Source organism: Corythoichthys intestinalis, chromosome 7 (genome assembly GCF_030265065.1).
Source record: "Corythoichthys intestinalis isolate RoL2023-P3 chromosome 7, ASM3026506v1, whole genome shotgun sequence".
NCBI lineage: Eukaryota > Metazoa > Chordata > Actinopteri > Syngnathiformes > Syngnathidae > Corythoichthys > Corythoichthys intestinalis.
The window spans coordinates 58,574,923-58,597,427 of NC_080401.1; the positions used below are offsets into that span (position 1 = coordinate 58,574,923).

Here is a 22,505-nt window from a genome sequence, read left to right on the forward strand (position 1 = left end):
AATATGCTAGTTATGACTTAATTTTGATGGGAAAGTTGCCCCTACCAAGATGGCCGCCCGGAGGCTATTTTGGTAGGGGCCATGAAAGGTCTTTCCATGCTTCTGCCGTCAATTGAAATGTGTTTATCAAGTTGTAGACGTCCAATTTATTTGAAGTGGGAGGGTTTGAAAGGAATGAACGTTTGTTCATTCACTGCCAGGCCTCCCGTGTCAAATGAATTGGACACCTAGCCCCCTTTAATGGCAGCCAGTGGTGTCAAATATGCTAGTTATGGCTTAATTTTGATGGGAAAGTTGCCCCTACCAAGATGGCCGCCCGGAGGCTATTTTGGTAGGGCCATGAAAGGTCTTTTCATGCTTTTGCCGTTAATTGAAATGTGTTTATCAAGTTGTAGACGTCCCATTTATTTGAAGTGGGAGGGTTGAAAAGGAATGAACGTTTGTTCATTCACTGTCAGCCCTCCTGCTTCAAATAAATTGGACGTGTAGCCCCCTTTATGGCAGCCAATAGTGTCAAATAATCAAATTATGACTTAATTTTGACGGGAAAGTCGCCCCTACCAACATGGCCGCCCTGAGGCTATTTTGGTAGTGGCGATGAAAGGTCTTTTCATGTATTGCAGCCAGTGGGGTCAAATAATCTTGTTATGACTTAATTTTAATGGGAAAGTTGCCCCTCCCAACATGGCCGCCCTTAGGCTACTTGAGGCCATGTTGGTAGGGGCGATTAAAGGTCTTTTCATACTTTTGCCATCAATTGAAATTAGTATATCATCTTTTGAAAATGAGTTTTGGGGCATTCGGGGTCACTTCCTGTACGTTTTGAATAATTTCGTGTTGATTTTAGGGCATTTCTAGGTCACTTCCTGTTAATTGATCACTACCTTTTGATTTTTGGGGCATTTCCTGGATAATTGCTGTCGTTTTCCTGTCATTTCCTGTTGTTTTTGGGATGTTTCGAGGTCAGTTCCTGTACATTTTGAATCATTTCCTCTTGATTTTAGAACGTATTTAAGCCACATCCTGTTCATTGGGCACTGCCTGTTTATTTTGGCGCATGTCTCTGTTACTTCCTGTTGTTTTAAGGTCACGTCCTGTTGGTTTTGGGGCATTTTGAGGTCACTTCCTGTACAGCTTGAATCATTTCCTGTTGATTTTAGGGCATCTCTAGGTCGTTTTGAGGTCACTTCCTGTACATTTTGGATCATTTCCTGTTGATTTGAGAGCATATCCAGGTCACTTCCTGTTGATTGGTCACTCCCTGTTTATTTTGGGGCATTTGCCCCGTTACTTCCTGTTGTTTTGGGGCACTTCCTGTTGGTTTTGGGGCATTTTGAGGCAACTTCTGATACGTTTTGAATCTTTTTCTATTGATTTTAGAGCATTTGCCCCGTTACTTCCTGTTGTTTTGGGGCACTTCCTGTTGGCTTTGGGGCATTTTGAGATAACTTCTGGTACATTTTGGATCATTTCCTGTTGATTTTAGGGCATTCCTATGTCACTTCCTGTTCATTGGTCACTACCTGTTGATTTTGGGGCATTTCCTGGTTATTTTCTGTCGTTTTCGGGTCACTTCCTGTTGGTTTTGGGGTATTTCGAGGTAACTTCCTGTACAGTTTGAATCATTTCCTGTTGATTTTAGGGCATTTGTATGTCACTTTCTGTTCATTTGTCATTACCTGATGGTTTTGGGGGATTTCCTGGTTACTTCCTGTTGTTTTCAGGTCACTTCCTGATGGTTTTGGTGTATTTTGAGGTCCATTCCTGTACATTTTGAATCATTTCCTATTCATTCAAGAGCGTATTTAAGCTACTTCCTGTTCATTGGCCGGGTCACTTCCTGTTGGTTTTGGGTATTTTGAGGTCACTTCCTGTACAATTTGAATCATTTCCTGTTGATTTTAGGGCGTTTCTATGTCACTTTCTGCTTGTTAGTCACTGCCTGTTTATTTTGAGGCATTTACTATTAGTTTTGGGGCATTTTGAGGTCACTTCCTGTACATTTTGAATCATTTCCTGTTGATGTTATGGCGTTTCCGGGCCACTTCCTGTTCATTAGTCACTACCTATTGATTTTGGGGCATTTTCCGGTCACTGTGTTGATTTTGAGACATATTCTGGTTACTTCCTGTTGTTTTCGGGTCACTTCCTATATGTTTTGGGGCATTTTGAGGTCACTTCCTGTACATTTTGAATCATTTCCTGTTGATGTTATGGCGTTTCCGGGCCACTTCCTGTTCATTAGTCACAGTGTGTTGATTTTGAGACATATCCTGGTTACTTCCTGTTGTTTTTGGGGTATTTTGAGGTCACTTCCTGTACAGCTTGAATCATTTCCTGTTGATTTTAGGGCATTTCTATGTCACTTACTGTTCATTAGTCACTGCCTGTTAATTTTGGGGCATTTCGAGGTCACTTCCTGTGCATTTTGAATCATTTCCCTTTGAGTTTAGGGCATTTCCCGGTCACTTTCCTGTTGATTGGTCACGGTGTGTTGATTTTGAGACATATCCTGGTTACTTCCTGTTGTTTTTGGGTCACTTCCTTTTGATTTTGGGGTATTTTGAGCTCACTTCCTGTAAAGCTTGAATCATTTCCTGTTGATTTTAGGGCATTTCTATGTCACTTTCTGTTTATTAGTCACTGCCTGTTTATTTTGGGGCATTTCCTATTAGTTGTGGGGCATTTTGAGGTCACTTCCTGTACATTTTGAATCATTTCCTGTTGATGTTATGGCGTTTCCGGGACACTTCCTGTTCATTAGTCACTGCCTATTGATTTTGGGGCATTTCCCAGTTACTTCCGGTTGTTTTCGGGTCACTTCCTATATGTTTTGGGGCATTTCGAGGTCACGTCCTGTAGATTTTGAATAATTTCCTGTATATTTTAGAGCATTTCCGGGCTACTTCCTGTTCATTGGTCACTGCCTGTTATTTTGGGGCATTTCCCGGTTATTTCCTGTTGGTTTTGGTTAACTTCCCGTTGGTTTTGGGGCATTTCCAGGTAACCTCCTATTGATATTTTTGTTGATCAATGGCGGAGGATGAGTCGGCGTGGTGCGGGGATGGGCTATTGAACCCAGAACGTGTGGTGAAGAATACTGATGAAGCACTAGCGCTGGCCTTCATCTTGTTCATTGACGCAGCATGAAGACTGTGCTCCTCTTTACTTTTAGTGCTCCGGCACCCTCCCTATCACACTTATTTATTCATTTTTTTTCTGGCAGAGTTTCAATCAGGGGTCTTGGATAAAGTTTCTTCAGGGGCTGGGTTGTAATGATCGTTTATGTGTTCTATTTTGGAAGTAGAAAATTGTAAATAATGGTAGTTTTGCTGTGAAAGTTGGTATATTGGCTCACTTCCTGTAGATATGGGTCACTTCCTGTTATTTCAGGGTCGCTTTCTGGTGATTGTGGGGCATTTAGGGATAACTTCCTATTCGTATTGGGTCACTTCCTGTTGATATGGGGGGATTTTTGGGTCATTTCCCGTTAATGTGGGCGCATTTCAGGTTCATTTCCTGTACATATTGTGTCACTCTGTTGATATTTAGGCTTTTCTGGGTCACTTCCTGTTCATATTTGGTCACTTCCTGTATATTTTGGAGCATTTTGGGTTCACTTCCTGTACATACTGGGTCACTTCCTGTTGATTTGGCGCATTTTAGGGTCACTTTCTGTATAGAGTGGGGTATTTCAGGGATACATTGGGTCACTTCCTGATAGATGGATTTCGGGATCACTTCCTGTTGATGTGGGGGCATTTTGGGTTCACTTCCTGTACATATTGGGTCACTTCCTGTTGACTTTGAGGCATTCCCGGAACACTTCCTGTTGATTTTGAGGCTTTACCGGGTCACTTCCCGTATATGTCGGAGCATTTTAGGGATATCTTCCTGTTCACGTTGGGTTACTTCCTGTACATTTTGTTGGATTCTGTTGTCACTTCCTGTTTATTTTTGGGGCATTTTGGGTTCACTTCCTGTTAACTTTGGGGCATTCCAGGAACACTTCCTACAGGTTTTCGTTTTTTTTTTAGTTATTATTTTAGGGGATAACTTGCTGTTCAAATTGGGTCACTTTCTGTTGATATGGAGGGATTTCTGGGTGACTTCCTGTTCAATTTTTCTAGGCATTTTAAGGTCACTTCCTGTTAATTTAGGGTCATTTCAGGGTCACTTCCTGTAGATATCTGGTCACTTCCTGGTGATTTTGGGGCATTTCGGGATAATTTCCTGTTCAAATTGGGTCACTTCCTGTTGATATGGAGGAATCTCGGGGTCACTTATTGTTGATGTGGGGGCATTTCAGGGTCACTTCCTGTAAATATCAGGTCACTTCCTGGTGATTTGGGGGTATTTTGGGATAATTTTCTGTTTATATTGGGCTACTTCCTGTTGATGTAAGGGCATTTCAGGTTCAGTTATTGTACATATTGGGTCATTTTCTGTTGATTTTCAGGCTTTTTTGGGTCACATCCTGTAGATATCCACTCACTTCCTGTATATGTTGGTGCATTTTGGGATAACTTCCTGTTCTTATTGGGTCACTTCCTGTTGATATGGATGGATTTCGGGGTCACGTCCTGTTGATGTGGGGCATTTCGGCTCCACTTCCTGTAGATATTGAGTCACTTCCTGTTGAATTTAAGGCATTCCAGGAACACTTCCTGTTGATTTTTTAGGCATTTCAGGGTCATTTCCTGTTGACATCTGTTGACTTCCTCAATATGTTGGAGCATTTCAGTGATAACTTCCTGTCCAAATTGGGTCACTTTCTGTTGATATGGAGGGATTTTTGGGTCACTTCCTGTTCAATTTTTCTAGGCATTTTAAGGTCACTTCCTGTTAATTTAGGGTCATTTCAGGGTCACTTCCTGTAGATATCTGGTGATTTTGGGGCATTTTGGGATAATTTGCTGTTCAAATTGGGTCACTTCCTGTTGATATGGAGGAATCTCGGGGTCACTTATTGTTGATGTGTGGGCACTTCAGGGTGACTTCCTGTAAATATCAGGTCACTTCCTGGTGATTTGGGGGCATTTTGGGATAATTTTCTGTTTATATTGGGCTACTTCCTGTTGATGTGAGGGCATTTCGGGTTCAGTTATTGTACATATTGGGTCATTTTCTGTTGATTTTCAGGCTTTTTTGGGTCACTTCCTGTAGATATCCACTCACTTCCTGTATATGTTGGTGCATTTTGGGAAAACCTCCTGTTCTTATTGGGTCACTTCCTGTTGATATGGATGGATTTCGGGGTCACATCCTGTTGATGTGGGGCATTTCGGCTTCACTTCCTGTTCATATTGGGTCACTTCCTGTTGATATAGGGTTAATGTCAGGCTCACTTCCTGTTGTTTTAGGAGCATCTCCGGTTGACTTCCTGTACATATTGGGTCACTTCCTGTTGATATTTTAGGTATTTCAGGATGACTTCCATTTGATTTAGGGGCATTTCAAGGTCACTTCCCATAAATATTGGGCCACTTCCTGTTGATTTGGGGGCATTTCGGGATAATTTCCTGTTTATATTGGGTCACTTCCTGTTAATTTGAGGCATTCCAGGAACACTTCCTGTTGATTTTGGGGCATTTCAGTGTCACTTTCTTTTTGACAATAGTATCGCATATCGCCCACGAAAATGTGTTTTTGCGACAGGCACCTCAGGCTCAGGGTCCAATCCACTTTGACCGGGAGGGCTGGCGGTGATCATTTCATTCAAGTGGAAGACGGGGACAAATATACTTTGAGTTAGTCATGTCTGAGTTTGCCGTTTCAGTCGGGTGTCTTTGCTCTCTCCGGTCGGATGTTGTCTTTAACAAGCTCTCCTGAGGGCCTCGCTCCAGAATATTCTCATCGGCCGCTGGCTTCCTTTTCCTCCTCCTTCTTCTTCTGCTTCTTCCTCCTTGTTCTTCCTTGTTTTCCTCTTCCTTCTTCTACATTCTCCTTTTTATTTTCCTCCTCTCCCTTCACTTCTTCTTCATCTTCTTCCTCTCCAAATTCCTCTACTCTTCCTCCTTCTTAGTGGCCTCCTCCATATTCTTCTTATTTGTCCCCTCCTCCATTTTCCTCTTCTCTCTCCTCCTCCTTGTCCAACTTTTTTCTCCTTCTCCTCCTTCTAAGTCTCCTCTTCCTTCTTCGTCTTCCCTCTCCTCCTCCTTGTCCTTCTTCTTCCTCCTTTTTTTTACTCTTAATCTTGCACTTCTTCTCCATCTTCCTCTTCTCCACATTCCTCTACTCTCTTCCCCTTCTCCATCTTTTTCTTATACTTCCCCTTTTGATTTTGATCTCTATCTTCCTCTTCTCTCCTCCTCCTTTTATTCTTCCATTTCTCCATCTTCCTCCTCTCCAACTTCCTCTTCTCTTCTTCTCCTCCTTCTTCGTCTCCTGCTCCATCTTCTCCTTATACTTCCCCTCCTCCGTCATCTTCTCTCCTCCTCCTTCTTCCTCATCTCTGTTCTCCTCCTTGTCCTTCTTCATCCTCCTCCTTTTTATTCTTCCAATTCTCCATTTTCCTCCTCTCCAAATTCCTCTTCTCTCTCCTCTGTGTCCTTCTTCTCCTCCTCCTTCTTTCTCTTCTCTCTTCTCCTCTTTGTCCTTCTTTATCCTCCTGTTTTTGCTCTTACTGTTCTACTTCTTCTCCATCTTCCTCCTCTCCAAATTCCTCTTCTCTCTCCTCCTCCATCTCTTTATATTTCCCCTCCTCCGTCATCTTCTTCTCTCCTCCTCCTTGTCCTCCTTCTTCTTCTTCTCCCACTTCTCTCTCCTCCTCCGTGTCCTTCTTCCACTTCTTTTTGTTCTTACCTTTCCACTTCTCCATCTTCCTCCTCTCCAAATTCCTCTAATCTCTCCATCTCCTCCATCTTCTTATACTACCTCCCATCCTTCTTCCTCTTCTCACTCCTCCTTGTCCTTCTTCATCCTCCTCTTTTTGCTCTTACTGTTCCACTTCTTCTCCATCTTCCTCCTCTCTAAATTCCTCTTCTCTCTCCTCCTCCATCTTCTTATATTTCCCCTCCTCCATCATCCTCTTCCCTCTCCTCCTCCTTGTCCTCCTTCTTCTTCTTCTCCTCTTCTTCTCCCACTTCTCTCTCCTCCTCCTTGTCCTTCTTCCTCTTCTTTTTGTTCTTACCTTTCCACTTCTCCATCTTCCTCCTCTCCAAATTCCTCTAATCTCTCCATCTCCTCCATCTTCTTATACTACCTCTCATCCTTCTTCCTCTTCTCACTCCTCCTTGTCCTTCTTCATCCTCTTCCTGTCATGTATGCTTTTCTTCCTCCTATATCTCCTCCTTGTTCTCCCTCTTCCTTTTCTCTCACTTCCTCCTTGCATCTTCTTCTGCTCCTTCTTTTTCTTCTCCTTCATCCTCTTCCATCTTCCTCTTAATCCTCCTTATTTTTCTTCCTCTTACTGTTCCACTTGTTCTTCTTTTTCCTCTCATCTATGCTCCTGTTCTCCATCTTACTCCTCAGCTTCCTCTTCTCGGTCCTCCTCCTTGTCCTTTTTCTTCCTCATTCTCTTCTTCTTCTTCTTACTGTTCCACTTCCTCCTCCTCTCATCTATGCTCATCTTCTCCTCTGTCTTACTTCTCTTCTTCCTCCTTGTCCTTCCATTTCTTCTTCCTCTTTCACTACTGTTGAGTTAATTATCGAGGGTTGATTGAATATTTGCTTGATTAATTGAATACTTGCTTGTGCTCATATACAGTATACCTAATACATACATAATACATATTGCCATATTTTTCTTATTTGATATAACCAGTAAATGATTATTGCTTGCTATATTAGGTATAATGTTTAAGTGTTACAAAGTGTTACAAAGGGTTGGGGTGACAACTGCCTTTACATTGCGTAACTAGACCTTCTAGGACATCTTCAGCATCTTACGTCTGGACTTTCGTCTAGACTTTCGAGGACAATCTTCCAGTCGAGGACATCTTCCATGGCCGCAGCGTTGCATAACTGAAGTGTCTGGGTCATTCTGACCACTTTACCTAAGTGCCCTTGCTTACACACGTGTATTTAGTTAGTTCCACCTACATGCTCACACATAGCCAACCAAAATCACATGGGTGTCTCCAGCTTGCTTTCCCCCTCCCTTCAGGGCGGCACCCTTCTGTGTCAGGACAAACCCCTAATACAGTGCTTCTCAATTATTTTCTGTTACCCCCCCCCCCCCCAAAGAAGACGTAAATGTTTCGCGCCCCCCCAAACTCTCTGCCGCCACTGTAAATAGTATCATTTGTCTATAAAATTACTATTATAAATACGCATCTGCCTAACATTGTTTCCTTTCTTTCTAATAAAGAAAAAAAGTAACATAGATCAACTTATAATAAAGTATAACTTTATTAACATTGTTTTGTTTGTAACAGAGAAGACTTGACGCGCATCAATTTGCCTGAATTAAAAATAAAAAAAAGTCACATCCAAACTGTAAAAAATACACTCAAGGTACATTTTTGACCATTTGATACAGAAAAATAAAATGTAATAAAATCAGTAAGTAATAACAAAATTGATTAGAAACATTCACTCATGAGGACAATATGCCAAAAAATTTGACCGAAAAAACAAAACTGAATAAAAGAAAAAAAGAGTGTCCTTGGACAGAAGGACAGTTTTTATTTTGGCTGCTCACAGTATTTACCTCCTTGTGGTGGTGGAGTTATTTTGCAATGAGCATGCTAACAATGCTCACTGGTTTACTGATAAAACACTGACAAAGCAGGACGATTGTTGGCAATATTCGGCAGGTTTTCACTGAAAAACAATCAAGCGGCTTATCGATGAGATCGGGGTCTAATGTCTTTAAGTGGCGTCTTAATTGATTTGGCTTCTGGCTGTCCGCTATAATTATTTTTAGACACCGTAAAACGTGGTCTTTCCTCATCACACACTGTATTAAAAGTCAAAGCTAAAAGGCAAACGGCCCGAAAAAAGCGCATTCTCGGCGGCCGAGGTAAAATCGTAGGTGAGGGCGGTCGTCGTGACGATCCCAAGCCGAAAATGGCACTTCTCGGGCGGCGACGTGAGAACCGGACAATAAAGTGGGTCGCTGCGTGAGTGAGTCCGGTCGGAAAACGGCTTTCGATATCTTCATATCCGTTTTCTGTGTGTGCTGAGTGCTCTTCCTTAGTTCAAAAATACTGCGCGCACTCTGAAAATGAGAGCGCCACTGCCACCCACTGAGTGGATGTGCAAGTACACTTTATTCCAGTACGGCAAAAAAAAAAAAAAACATGTTCCCCGAGGTCACATGCGCCCACATCGCTCTGTGCCCCCCCGGGGGGCGCGCCCCACTATTTGAGAAGTACTGCCCTAATAAAAGAAAGAGCAAGGTTTTTTTTTTTTTTAGATCAATTTTGGTGACTGTACAGCGCAATCTAGCATTTCTCTGTCTAGTCCCTCTTTGCTCTCCTTGGCCAAGAAAACTGAGTGTCTTCTCTCCTTATTTTTGGGTAATTTTACGAATGTCTACCTAAGGATCTATTTTTGAACTTGACAACTACTCCATCTCCCTCCTGTCTATCTTTCTCTCCTCATTTTTCTTCTGCTTCCTTTCCTCCTCCTTCGTCTGAAAGTCCCATTTACCAGACAGAAAAAAACTATCATCACCATCACCCCAGAAGGTCAACCGCCAACACGGCCCCTTCGACCTTTCGCACATTCGCCGCCATTGACGGCGACGGGCGTCCAATCCGTTTGAACCGGGAGGGCTCCATCGCTGCCAGTTCAAACGGATCAGACGTCCGTCGCCGTCAATGGCGCTGAAAGCAATCGTCCAACCAATTCAAAATAATTTGGTGTCGCATTCCAAATCTTGCGCTTCCGTAATGCTTAATAGTCTGAGCCAATGCTGTGCTTTGTGTGTGTTTGTTGGTGATGAAAAGCGTAGCAGCTTTTGGAGCAGTGGGAGGGAGACCAGCACACTGCTGACATTGCACTCCATCACAGCATGCGCACACAAACACTAACATACTGGCAGCTACAGCGAGCATCAGAATGACTAATATGACCATTACTAATCGGTTATCAAATACCATATACAGTGGGGCAAATAAGTATTTAGTCAACCACCAATTGTGCAAGTTCTCCTACTTGAAAAGATTAGAGAGGCCTGTAACTGTCAACATGGGTAAACCTCAACCATGAGAGTCAGAATGTGGAAAAACAATCACATTGTTTGATTTTTAAAGAATTTATTTCCAAATTAGAGTGGAAAATAAGTATTTGGTCACTACAAACAAGCAAGATTTCTGGGTGTCAAAGATGTCTAACTTCTTCTAACGAGGGTCAACCTGTATTAATGGCACCTGTTTTAACTCATTATCGGAATAAAAGACACCTGTCCACAACTTCAGTCAGTCACACTCCAAACTCCACTATGGCCAAGACCAAAGAGCTGTCGAAGGACACCAGAGACAAAATTGTAGACTTGCGCCAGGCTGGAAAGACTAAATCTGCAATAGGTAAAACTAGGGTTGTTCCGATCATGTGTTTTTTGCTCCCGTTCGTTTTAGTTTGAATATCTGCCGATCCCGATATTTCTCAATCCCATTGCTTTTTTTTTTTTGCTCCCGATTCAATTCCAATCATTCCCGATAATTTTTCCCGATCATATACATTTTGGCAATGCATTAAGAAAAAAATGAATAAAACTCGGACGAATATATACATTCAACATAGAGTACATAAGTACTGTATTTGTTAATTATGACCATAAATCCTTAAGATGGCATTTACATTATTAACTTTCTTTCTGTGAGCGGGATCCACGGATAGAAAGACTTGTAATTCTTAAAGCATAAATGTGACTTTGTATATTGTGACTAAATATTGCCATCTTATGTATTTGTTGAGCTTTCAGTAAATGATACTGTAGCCATTTAACTATTCTGCCCAAATGCATGATGGGAAGTGCAACCATGATTGTGCGTAGTGGCACCAATTGATATATCTTCTCTGCGTTGGGAAGTAACATATGGTGTTAAGGAAAAGATCAACCACTACCATTCTTCCCCACATTGGTTCCCACGATATTTCTAATTGTTGAGAGAGGGATTTTAAGGCTTTTGCCACTTAAAAAGAGGCTTCAAAGACTGCCAAAATTCTCTCTACTCATTTTACGCTGCCTGTTAGCTCTACATATAGGTAAAATGGCGCCATTATAGATTGAACGTGACAATGCGTGAATGGATCGCGCAGCGCATACGTTAATTGCATTATATATTTTAACGTGATTAGTTTAAAAAAAAAAAAATTACCGCCGTTTACGCGATAAATTTGATAGCACTACTTTAAGCCGAAACTAAAGACTCTGGATGAATGTAAGACATTTTGTCTGTAACGTTAAAAACACTTAGAAAACGATTTAATTTAAAAAAAAAAAAAAAATTAAAAAAAGGCAGGTCCGATATTTTTTTGCCGATTCCGATACTTTGAAAATGACGTGATCGGACCCGATCGATCAGGACATCATTACCAAAAACCTTTAAATATTTAATGCAATTAACGCATGCGCTGCACGACCTATTCACGCATTGGCGCGTTCAATCTAGAATGGTGCCGCTTTACCTATATATAGAATTAACAGGCAGCGTAAAATGAGTAGAGAGAATTTTGGCAGTCTTTGGAGCTTCTTTTTAATTGGCTAAAGCCTTAAAATCCCTCTCTCAGCAATTAGAAATATCGTGGGAAGCAATGTGGGGAAGAACGGTAGTGGTTGATCTTTTCCTTAACACCCTGTGTTACGCCTCAAAGCAGAGAAGATATATCAATTGGTGCCACTACGCACAGTCATGGTTGCACTTCCCATCATGCATTTGGGCAGAACAGTTAAATGGCTACAGTATCATTTACTGAAAGCTCAACAAATACACTAGATGGCAATATTTAGTCACAAAATACAAAGTTACATTTATCCTTTAAGAATTACAAGTCTTTCTATCCGTGGATCCCTCTCACAGAAATAATGTTAATAAAGTAAATGCCATCTTGAGGATTTATTGTCATAATAAACAAATACAGTACTTATGTACTGTATGTTGAATGTATATATTCGTCCGAGTTTTATTCATTTTTTTCTTAATGCGTTGCCAAAATGTAGTTGATCGGGAAAAAATTATCGGGAATGATTGGAATTGAATTGGGAGCAAAAAAAAAAAGCAATTGGATCGGGAAATATCGGGATCGGCAGATACTAAACTAAACTAAACTAAAACGATCAGGATCGGGAGCAAAAAAACATGATCGGAACAACACTAATTTAATACGTAAACTAAAGTGCAATCACATTCGTAAATGAATAGCTTCTGGTTTTTGAAGTGTCAATAAACCAATATATTTTGATAAAACAACAAAATTACAATAACTTCATTAACCATCAAAGTGAAGTCTAACTGTAACTGTAGGCTTAAAACAAATCTGAGTAAGGAAAAACATTGCAATAAAATAATGCAAACTGGTTAAACTTGAGAGTCGCTGACATCTGTCATGACAGAACATTGCTTCAATGATATCTGGCGCCATCTAGCGTCGTGAATGGGTATAATGTCTAGACCGCGAATGTAAGATGACCCCCGCTTTTTTAGTCTTACTTCAATGCAAAAAACACAGTTTCATATTCCGGCCAGTACGGTATATATGTTAAAATGTTCACATTGCATCCTTCCTTTGTGAACTCAGAATGGCTCCTGGGGTATGTCGTTTTTCATGGTGCTTTCCATTTTGAAAAAGGATAAGCAATGATGGAAATATGAACATAAACGCATGGTCCATGCAGTTTTTTTATGTTTATTTATGAGGGAAACTATAAAACTCAAATCTCCTGTTTCATTTGGTCAATTGATTTCAGGTAAAAATGAGAGTGAACCTCAACTTCCGCACTATCAAACGAGACCAACCAGCGGCACGTGGGTGACGGAATTACGACGTAACAAGGCATTACAGAGGACATGCGTGCAGGATTCACGGGTGTGTCCCTCTACCTTAGAGGGTTAATAATTAATTATGGATTAAATTGCATCTTTTGTTCAAATTTTGATGTTAACTTAAGACTTTTCTCGTTTGCTCTTGACTCGACGTACGTCATTTATTCTTTGACAGGCCGCCAAAAATTGAACAGATTCGCGACTCTTTGCCTTTTCGAGACTTGCTCGTAAGTCATTCAAGCACGCCGTGATCTGATTGGCCGTCCTCTGGAAAGGGGAAGGGTCACAAAACAGGAAAGTATACCTAAAAATTCATCCGCCTCTTCGTAAATAAACCAGACATATTCGTCCGAGTTTTATTCATTTTTTTCTTAATGCGTTGCCAAAATGTAGTTGATCGGGAAAAAATTATCGGGAATGATTGGAATTGAATCGGGAGCAAAAAAAAAGCAATCGGATCGGGAAATATCGGGATCGGCAGATACTCAAACTAAAACGATCGGGATCGGATCGGGAGCAAAAAAACATGATCGGAACAACCCTAATATATATATTTTAATTTCTTTTCTTTATAAAATCTTTTTAATAAAAAAAAAAAGAGGGGGGGCATTATCATTTTTTTAATTGATGTTTAAAAAACCCTAATATATATATTTTAATTTCTTTTCTTTATAAAATCTTTTTAATAAAAAAAAAAAAGGGGGGGGCATTATCATTTTTTTAATTGATGTTTAAAAAATATATATTTTTAAATATTTTTCAACATTTTCTGGTTAGCAAAAGAAGAAAAAGGAACACTAAATGCTCTTTTTCTATTTATTTAAAATAATGAAGAAAAAAAAAAAGAGTAAAGGAAAAAAATGGGGAAACCCCAGCCATACCACCCCCACCCAAAAAAACAATATTTTTGCCCAAACAACACTCTCCAAATCCTAGGAAGTATTTCAGGGTGTGTGTCTAGGTGTGTGTCTTTCCAAGTCCGGGAGTCTGGGTGTGTATGTCTGTGGGGTGGGCTAGGGTGGGGGCACTATACATTTCAACAACACAAAGACTTTTTCCCCGTCTAAAAGCATCCGTCTCACGTTTCCGCCGACATGAATCGCGGCTGAGAACACGAACTCGTCCGGGGTCAAAAGTCACGCGACACAAAAGCGGGCGTGGCCAACCCAGAGGGCGTGCCCAATTAGTAACTACAACCGCACTCGGACGGCCTGACAGAGGCGCTCTCGCGTAATGAAAGTAAGATTAGTGTTTTTTCAAATGGAAAATAATCCACAATAGTGCTTTTAGCGCCATTGACGGTGATAGACGTCCAATCGTGTGGCGTTCAGTGGTCCTTATGCAAATGAGTTTATCGTGAGTAGGTGGCCAATCCAAACCCTTCTACTGTTAAATGAATTGGACTTCTAGGGCTGTCAATGGCAGACAATGAGTTGAAAAATATTATATACAGTGGTGCAAATAAGTATTTAGTCAACCACTAATTGTGCAAGTTCTCCCACTTGAAAATATAAGAGAGGCCTTTAATTGTCAGTATGGTTAAACCTCAACCATGAGAGACAGAATGTTGGGGAAAAAACAAAAAATAACATTGTTTGATTTTTAAAGAATTTATTTGCAAATCATGGTGGAAAATAAGTATTTGGTCTATACCAAAAGTTCATCTCAATACTTTGTTATGTACCCTTTGTTGGCAATAACGGAGGCCAAACGTTTTCTATAACTCTTTACAAGCTTTTCACACACTGTTGCTGGTATTTTGGCCCATTCCTCCATGCCGATGTCCTCTAGAGCAATGATGTTTTGGGGCTGTCGTTAGGCAACACGGACTTTCAACTCCCTCCTCACCCCGTGGCGTCAAAATTGAAAAAGAAGGAAAAAGAATACTGAATTGCACCATACCCACTGTGAAGCATGGGGGTGGAAACGCCGTGCTTTGGGGCTGTTTTTCTGCAAAGGGACCAGGACGACTGATCTGTGTAAAGCAAAGAATGAATGGGGCCATGTATCGAGAGATTTTGAGTGAAAATCTCCTTCCGTCAGCAAGGGCATTGAAGATGAGACGTGGCTGGGTCTTTCAGCATGAAAATGATCCCAAACACACAGCCAGGGTGGCTTCATAAGAAGCATTTCAAGGTCCTGGAGTGGCCTAGCCAGTCTCCAGATCTCAACCCCATAGAAAATCTGCAGAGGTAGTTGAAAGTCCGCGTTGCCCAACGACAGCCCCAAAACATCACTGCTCTAGAGGAGATTTGCATGGAAGATTGGGCCAAAATACCAGCAACAGTGTGTGAAAAGCTTGTGAAGAGTAACAGAAAACGTTTGGCCTCCGTTATTGCCAACAAAGGGTACATAACAAAGTATTGAGATGAACTTTTGGTCTTGACTTATTTTCCACCATGATTTGCAAATAAATTATTTTAAAAAATCAAACAATGTGATTTTCAGTTTTTTTTATTGCCAAAAAAGGGTACATAACAAAGTATTGAGATGAAATTTTGGTATTGACTTATTTTCCACCATGATTTGCAAAAAAATTATTTAAAAATCAAACAATGCTATTTTCTGTTGTTTTTTTTTTTTTTCCCCTGATTCTGTCTCTCATGGTTGAGGTTTACCCATGTTGACAATAACAGGCCTCTCTAACATTTTCAAGTGGGAGAACTTGCACATTAGTGGTTGACTAAATACTTATTTGCCCCACTGTATGTTATATATCATTATTATTATATCATATATATTGTATAGTATTGGAAGACATAAGTGCATAAGAAGTAGTGTTGATTAAAAAAAATGCTACAGTAGTAGAGAAGCATTTTAAGATAAATTTTTATTTTCTAAATATTAGAAAATCTTTTAAAAATTTTAATAAAAATAATATATACAAGTAAGAAATCCAAACACCTTAATAAATTATTTAATTAATAATACATTTAACCATCACTGACACTTTACAAGTAAAAATTAATTATTTAATTAATAATACATTTTACCATCACAGACACTTTCCAAGTTAAAAAAGATAATATTTTTTTTTTAATTATTATTTATTTATTTTAAAAAGGAAGAATTAATTAATATTTTCCTCCTTTTTGTTTTGTTTTATATATATTTCCAAAAATGTATTTCTTTCAACCTTAAATTTTTAAAAAAAATTTAAAATAAAATTTTCTATAATTTCCTTTCGGTTTACTTTAAATCCATGTTTAATGTTTATTTAAATATTTTTTATTTATTTGGTTTAATTAATTTTTGTATCATTTCTTCTATTTCTTTTTAATTTTTCAATTTGAGATTTTCTCCATTTTTTGGTCATATTTTTTTTTACGTCTACCACCGTCAAAGGCATCCCAAGAATTCAAATGAATTCGACGTCTATAGCCGTCAATGCCAGTGAACGTGGTATACACTTGTCTAGTTCCCTCTCGTCCGTCATACTCTTACAACAAGGTGCTCTCAAGGTGCATTCAATTTAAAAAACTACAAAATGCAATATGGTTGCTTTGCTTTGGAAGGTAACACCTTTGGGGTCACTTCCTGTTGATATTTGTTCACTTCCTGTTGATTTTGAAACATTCACAGGTCACTTCATGTTGATTTGGGGACGTTTCGGGGTCACTTCCTGTTGATATCAGATCACTTCCTGTTGATATCACCTCATTTCCTGTTGATTTTGAGGTGTTCCCGGGTCACTCCCTGTTGATATCGGGTCACTTCCTGTTGATTTGGAGGCATTTCAGGCTCACTTCCTGTTCATATTGGGTCACTTCCTGTGGATTTGGGGACATTTCGGTGTGACTTCCTGTTGATATTGGGTCACTTCCTTTTGATTTGGGGGCATTTTTGGGTTATTTCCTATTTTGGGAGTATTTCTGGGTCACTTCCTGTTCATATTGGGGTCACTTCCTGTTGATTCGTGGGCATTTTGGTTTGAGTTGTTGTTGCTATCTGGTCACTTCCTGTTGATTTGGAGGCATTTCAGGGTCACTTCCAATTTTGGGAGCATTTCAGGGTCACTTCCTGTTCATATTGAGTCACTTCCTGTGGATTTGGGGACATTTCGGTTTGACTTCCTGTTGATATTGGGTCACTTCCTTTTGAATTGGGGGCATTTCGGGGTTATTTCCTATTTTGGGGGTATTTCAAGGTCACTTCCTGTTGATTTGTGGGCATTTTGGTTTGACCTCTTGTTGATATCGGGTCACTTCCTGTTGATTTTTTGGGCATTTCAGGGTGACTTCCTGTTGATTTGGGGGCATATCAGGGTCACTTCCTATTTTGGGAGCATTTTAGGGTCACTTCCTGTTGATATTGGGTCATTTCCTTTTGGTTTGGGGGCATTTTGGGGTTATTTCCTATTGTGGGAGTATTTCAGGGTCACTTCCTGTTCATTTTGGGTCACTTCCTGTTGATTTGTGGGCATTTTGGTTTGACCTCTTGTTGATATCGGGTCACTTCCTGTTGATTTGGAGGCATTTCAGGGTCACTTCCTATTTTGGGAGCATTTTAGGGTCACTTCATGTTGATTTTGGGTCACTTCCTGTTTATTTGTGGGTACTTCGGTTTGACTTCTCAATAAAATTGGGTCACTTCCATTTGTTTTTAGGGCATTTCAGGGTGACTTCCTGTTGATTTGGGGGCATTTCTGAGTCACTGCCAGTTGGTATCGGGTCACTTCCTGTTAATTTGGGGTCGCCTCCTGTTCATTTGGGGGCATTTTGGGGTCACTTCATGTTGGTTTTAGGTTACTTCCTGTTGATTTGGGGAAATTTTGGTGTGACTTCCTGTTGATATAGGGTCACTCCCTATTGATTTGGGGGTCGCTTCCTATTTTGGGAGCATTTCAGGGTCACTTCCTGTTCATCTTGGGGTCACTTCCTGTTGATTCGTGGACATTTTGGTTTAAGTTGTTGTTGATATTGGGTCACTTCCTGTTGATTTGGAGGCATTTCAGGGTCACGTCCAATTCATATTGGGTCACTTCCTGTTGATTTGGAGGCATTTCAGGGTCACTTCCAATTTTGGGAGCATTTCAGGGTCACTTCCTGTTCATATTGGATCACTTCCTGTAGATTTGGGGACATTGCGGTTTGACTTCCTGTTGATATCGGGTCACTCCCTATTGATTTGGGGGCATTTTGGGGGTCGCTTCCTATTTTGGGAGCATTTCAGGGTCACTTCCTGTTCATCTTGGGGTCACTTAGTGTTGATTCGTGGACATTTTGGTTTGAGTTGTTGTTGATATCGGGTCACTCCCTATTGATTTGGAGGCATTTCAGGGTCACTTCCAATTTTGGGAGCATTTCAGGGTCACTTCCTGTTCATATTGGATCACTTCCTGTGGATTTGGGGACATTTCGGTTTGACTTCCTGTTGATATTGGGTCACTTCCTTTTGATATGGGGGCATTTCGGAGTTATTTCCTATTTCGGGAGCATTTCAGGGCCACTTCCTGTTCATATTGGGTCACCTCCTGTTTATTTTAGGGCATTTCAGGGTTACCTGCTGTTGATATAGGGTCATTTCAGGGCCAGTTCCTATTTTGGGAGCATTTTAGGATCACTTCATGTTGATTTTTGGTCACTTCCTGTTTATTTGTGGGCATATCGGTTTGACTTCTCAATAATATTGAGTCACCTCCATTTGTTTTTAGGACCTATTGATTTGGGGGCATTTCAGGATCACTTCCTGTTGATATCGGGTCACCTCCTGTTCATTTGGGGGCATATTGGGAGTCGCTTCCTATTTTGGGAGCATTTCAGGGTCACTTCCTGTTCATATTGGGTCACTTCCTGTTGATTTGTAGGCATTTTGGTTTGATTTCTTATTGATATTGGGTCTTTTCCTGTTCATTTGCGGGCATTTTGCGGTCACTTCCTGTTGATACTGGTCACTTCCTGTTGATTTGAGGGGATTTTGGTTTGACTTCCTGTTGATACTGGTCACTTTCTGTTGATTTGGGGGCATTTCGGGGTCACTTCCTATTTTGAGGGCCTTTCAGGGTCACCTCCTGTTCATATTGGGTCACTTCCTATTGATTTGTGGGCATATCAGTTTGATTTCTTATTGATATCGGGTCTTTTCCTGTTGATTTGGGGGCATTTTTGGGACACTTCCCATTTTGGGAGGTTTTTTAGGGTCACTTCCTGTTCATATTGGGTCACTTCCTGTTGATTTGGGGGCATTTTGGGGCCACTTCATGTTGATAATAGCTCTCTTCCTGTTGATTTGGGGGCATTTCAGGGTTATTTTCTATTTTGAGGGCATTTCAGTATCACTTCCTATTTCGGGAGCATTTCAGGGTCACTTCCTGTTCATATTGGGTCACTTCCTGTTGATTTGCGGGCATTTTGGGGCCACTTCATGTTGATAATAGGTCTCTTCCTGTTGATTTGGGGGCATTTCAGGGTTAGTTTCTGTTTTGAGGGCATTTCAGTACCACTTCCTATTTCGGGAGCATTTCAGGGTCACTTCCTGTTCATATTGGGTCACTTCCTGTTGATTTGCGGGCATTTTGGGGCCCCTTCATGTTGATTTTGAGTCACTTCCTGTTGATTTGGGGGTATTTCAGGGTCACTTCCTATGTTGGGAGCATTTCAGGGTCACTTCCTGTTCATATTGGGTCACTTCCTGTTGATTTACGTGCATTTTGGGGCCACTTCATGTTGATTTTGGGTCACTTTCTGTTGATTTGGGGGTATTTCAGGGTCACTTCCTATGTTGGGAGCATTTCAGGGTCACCTCTTGTTCATATTGGGTCACTTCCTGTCGATTTACGTGCATTTTGGGGCCACTTCATGTTGATTTTGGGTCACTTTCTGTTGATTTGGGGGTATTTCAGGGTCACTTCCTATGTTGGGAGCATTTCAGGGTCACTTCTTGTTCATATTGGAACACTTCGTATTGATTTGTGGGCATTTCGGTTTGACCTCTTGTTGCTGTCGGGTCAGTTCCTGTTTATTTTAGGGCATTTCAGGGTCAATTCTGGTTGATATTGGGTCACTTCCTGTTTATTTGGGGGTATACGAGTCACTTCCTATTTTGGGAGCATTTCAGGGTCACTTTCTGTTCATATTGGGTCACTTCCTACTAATTTTTGGGCGTTTTGGTTTGACTTCTTGTTGATATCGGGTCACTTCCTGTTGATTTTAGGGCACTTTGGTGACTTCCTCTTGATTTGTGAGTGTTTTAGGGTCACTTCGTATTTTGGGAGCATTTCAGGGTCATTTCCTGTTCGTATTGGGTCACTGCCTCTTAATTTGTGGGCATTACGGTTTAAATTGTTGATATTGAGTCACTTCCTGTTGATTTGTGTGTATTTCCTGGTCACTTCTGGTTGATATCGGGTCACTTACTGTTTATTTGGGGGCATTTCAAGTCACTTCCTATTGATTTGGGGGTATTTCATGGTATTTTCCCATTTTGGGGGAATCTCAGGGTCATTTCCTTTTGATATCGGTTCATTTCTTGTCGATTTGTGGGCATTTTTGGGTCACTTCCGGTTGGTATCGGTTCACTTCCTGTTGATATGGGGTCATTTGGTTTGGAAATGAGTTGGATTAGATGGAAGTTTTTGCGCTATTGAAATTAAGAAAAGAATAGAATAGAATAGCCCTTTTTTGTATACAGTTGTACAATGATATTGTGGAGCATCTCGCTTTACAGTGCAAGACAAGTAAAAATCTCAAAAGTGGTTTTCAAGAATAAAAGCATCAAATCTTAAAAAAATATGAAATATAGCGAATAGGGCCGTTGAAAATGAATGGAAAAATTTGCCCATTAAAAATGAAGGAGCATGTTTTTGGCAAATTTTGGCCAAATCGTACTGAATAGAACTTTTGTGCTCCTTAGTGTTCTGACTTTTTGGATGTTTAGATGATGTGATTTGGATGAAAATTGTAGCATTTCTACATTTTAGAGGGATTTGAAAATCATCCAACTCTGAGCAAGCCCCTTATCCAGGTTTTGTTTCGCAACAAATACTCCTTTTCCTCCTCCAGTAGCAACGGAGGGAGGCGTCACCCTCACCTGTGTCGGACCTCCAACGCGCCCCCGGCGGCCAACGGGAAACCCGACACCTTTGACATCATCTCCGCTCGGGAGACGCGGGCTCCTTCCCGGCACACGCTGGCGAACCGGCTCAGTCGTCGGATCCGTAGCGGAGCTGAAGCCGGTTCCCACCTGTGGGTGACCCTGCCGGAACCCCGCCCCCTTTGCGTAGTAGCCAAATAAACTCTAATACACCCCCAGGATCCAAGATGAGACGCCAGAAGGAGGAGGCGCTTTTTTAGGGGATTAACGAGAGAATTGAGGGAAAGTCTTCTTCGTCTTGGAGGTCTTGTTGAGCTTGACAAGAGGTTTCTTGATCCTGGGAAAAAGTTTTCTTCATTGTGTTATACTTTGGACTTATTGTTCTTCCTCACGTGGAAAGTGGTCTTCATCATAGGCCAGAAGCTGTGGTACAGGTGAGGCACATTTTGGAATTTTTGTGTGGGAAGGACAAACTGTTATTCAGTTTTTTCTTGTCTTGAATCTTCACCTATCAACTTAGTTGCAACTTCAACATAAGTTTGTGCCAAAAATTGTCAGTTCCTCCAAAATATTTGATCATTTTTTAACCCAAATAGTCTGATTTATTTCTTACGGCACATTTAATGTTTCAACTTGGAAAGACATAGGAACTCAGCCATGTTGGTTTGAAGCAGATGTTTTGGGTCTAATTTTGGCCATTTCCAGGCGTTTTTTGAATGTTTTGAAAATTAAGCCCCTGAAATGTTTTCCTAGAAACATGACATTTGGTAGACATGTCCATCCTGAGAAGACCTACAAAAAAGTCTCAGGAAGCCATGCCCAAAAAGATACAGGAACTCAGCTATCGGTCTGATGCAGATGTTTTGGGTCTAATTTTGGTATTTTTCAGGCATTCTTTGAATGTTTTGAAAATTGAGCCCCTGAAATCTGTTTCTCCTAGAAACATGAAATTTGGGAGACATGTCCCTCATGAAAAGATCCACAAAAATGTCCCAGGAAGCCATCCCCAAAAAGACACATGAACTCAGCCATGTTGGTTTGAAGCAGATGTTTTGGATCTAATTTTAGCCATTTCCAGGCGTTCTTTGAATGTTTTGAAAATTGAGCCCCTGAAATATGTTTCTCCTAGAAACATGAAATTTGGGAGACATGTCCCTCATGAAAAGATCTACAAAAATGTCCCAGGAAGCCATGCCCAAAAAGACACGGGAACTCAGCTGTATTGGTTTGAAACTGATGTTTTGGGTCTAATTTTGGCATTTTCCAAGAAATCTTTGAATGTTTTGAAAATTGAGCCCCTGAAATATGTTTCTCTGAGAAACATGAAATTTGAGAGACATGTCCTTCATGAAAAGATCTACAAAAAGTGCCAGGAAGCCATGCCTAAAAAGACACAGGAACTCAGCCATGTTGGTTTGAAGCAGTTGTTTTGGATCTAATTTTGGCCATTTCCAGGCGTTCTTTGAATGTTTTGAAAATTGAGCCCCTGAAATATGTTTCTCCTGGAAACATCAAATTTTGTTTGACATATCGTCTATC

At 40.7% G+C, this 22,505-nt stretch overlaps 1 protein-coding gene across 11 annotated transcripts in view; it reads left to right on the forward strand.

Moving 5' to 3' along the window:
* The window catches only part of ptprfa (protein tyrosine phosphatase receptor type Fa), a 110,815-nt gene that overhangs the window by 1,332 nt on the left and 86,978 nt on the right, over positions 1 to 22,505 (forward strand). For 5 of the 11 annotated variants that reach the window (XM_057841040.1, XM_057841042.1, XM_057841041.1 and 2 more), the window contains exon 1: positions 20,969 to 21,400. The exons of 1 other annotated variant lie outside the window; for it this stretch is intronic. The gene's annotated coding sequence lies outside the window, so the exon portion shown is untranslated. Of the gene's footprint in view, positions 1 to 20,967; positions 21,401 to 22,505 lie in introns of those variants that run through there. 5 more of the 11 variants (XM_057841036.1, XM_057841038.1, XM_057841039.1 and 2 more) reach the window with 3 other exon arrangements.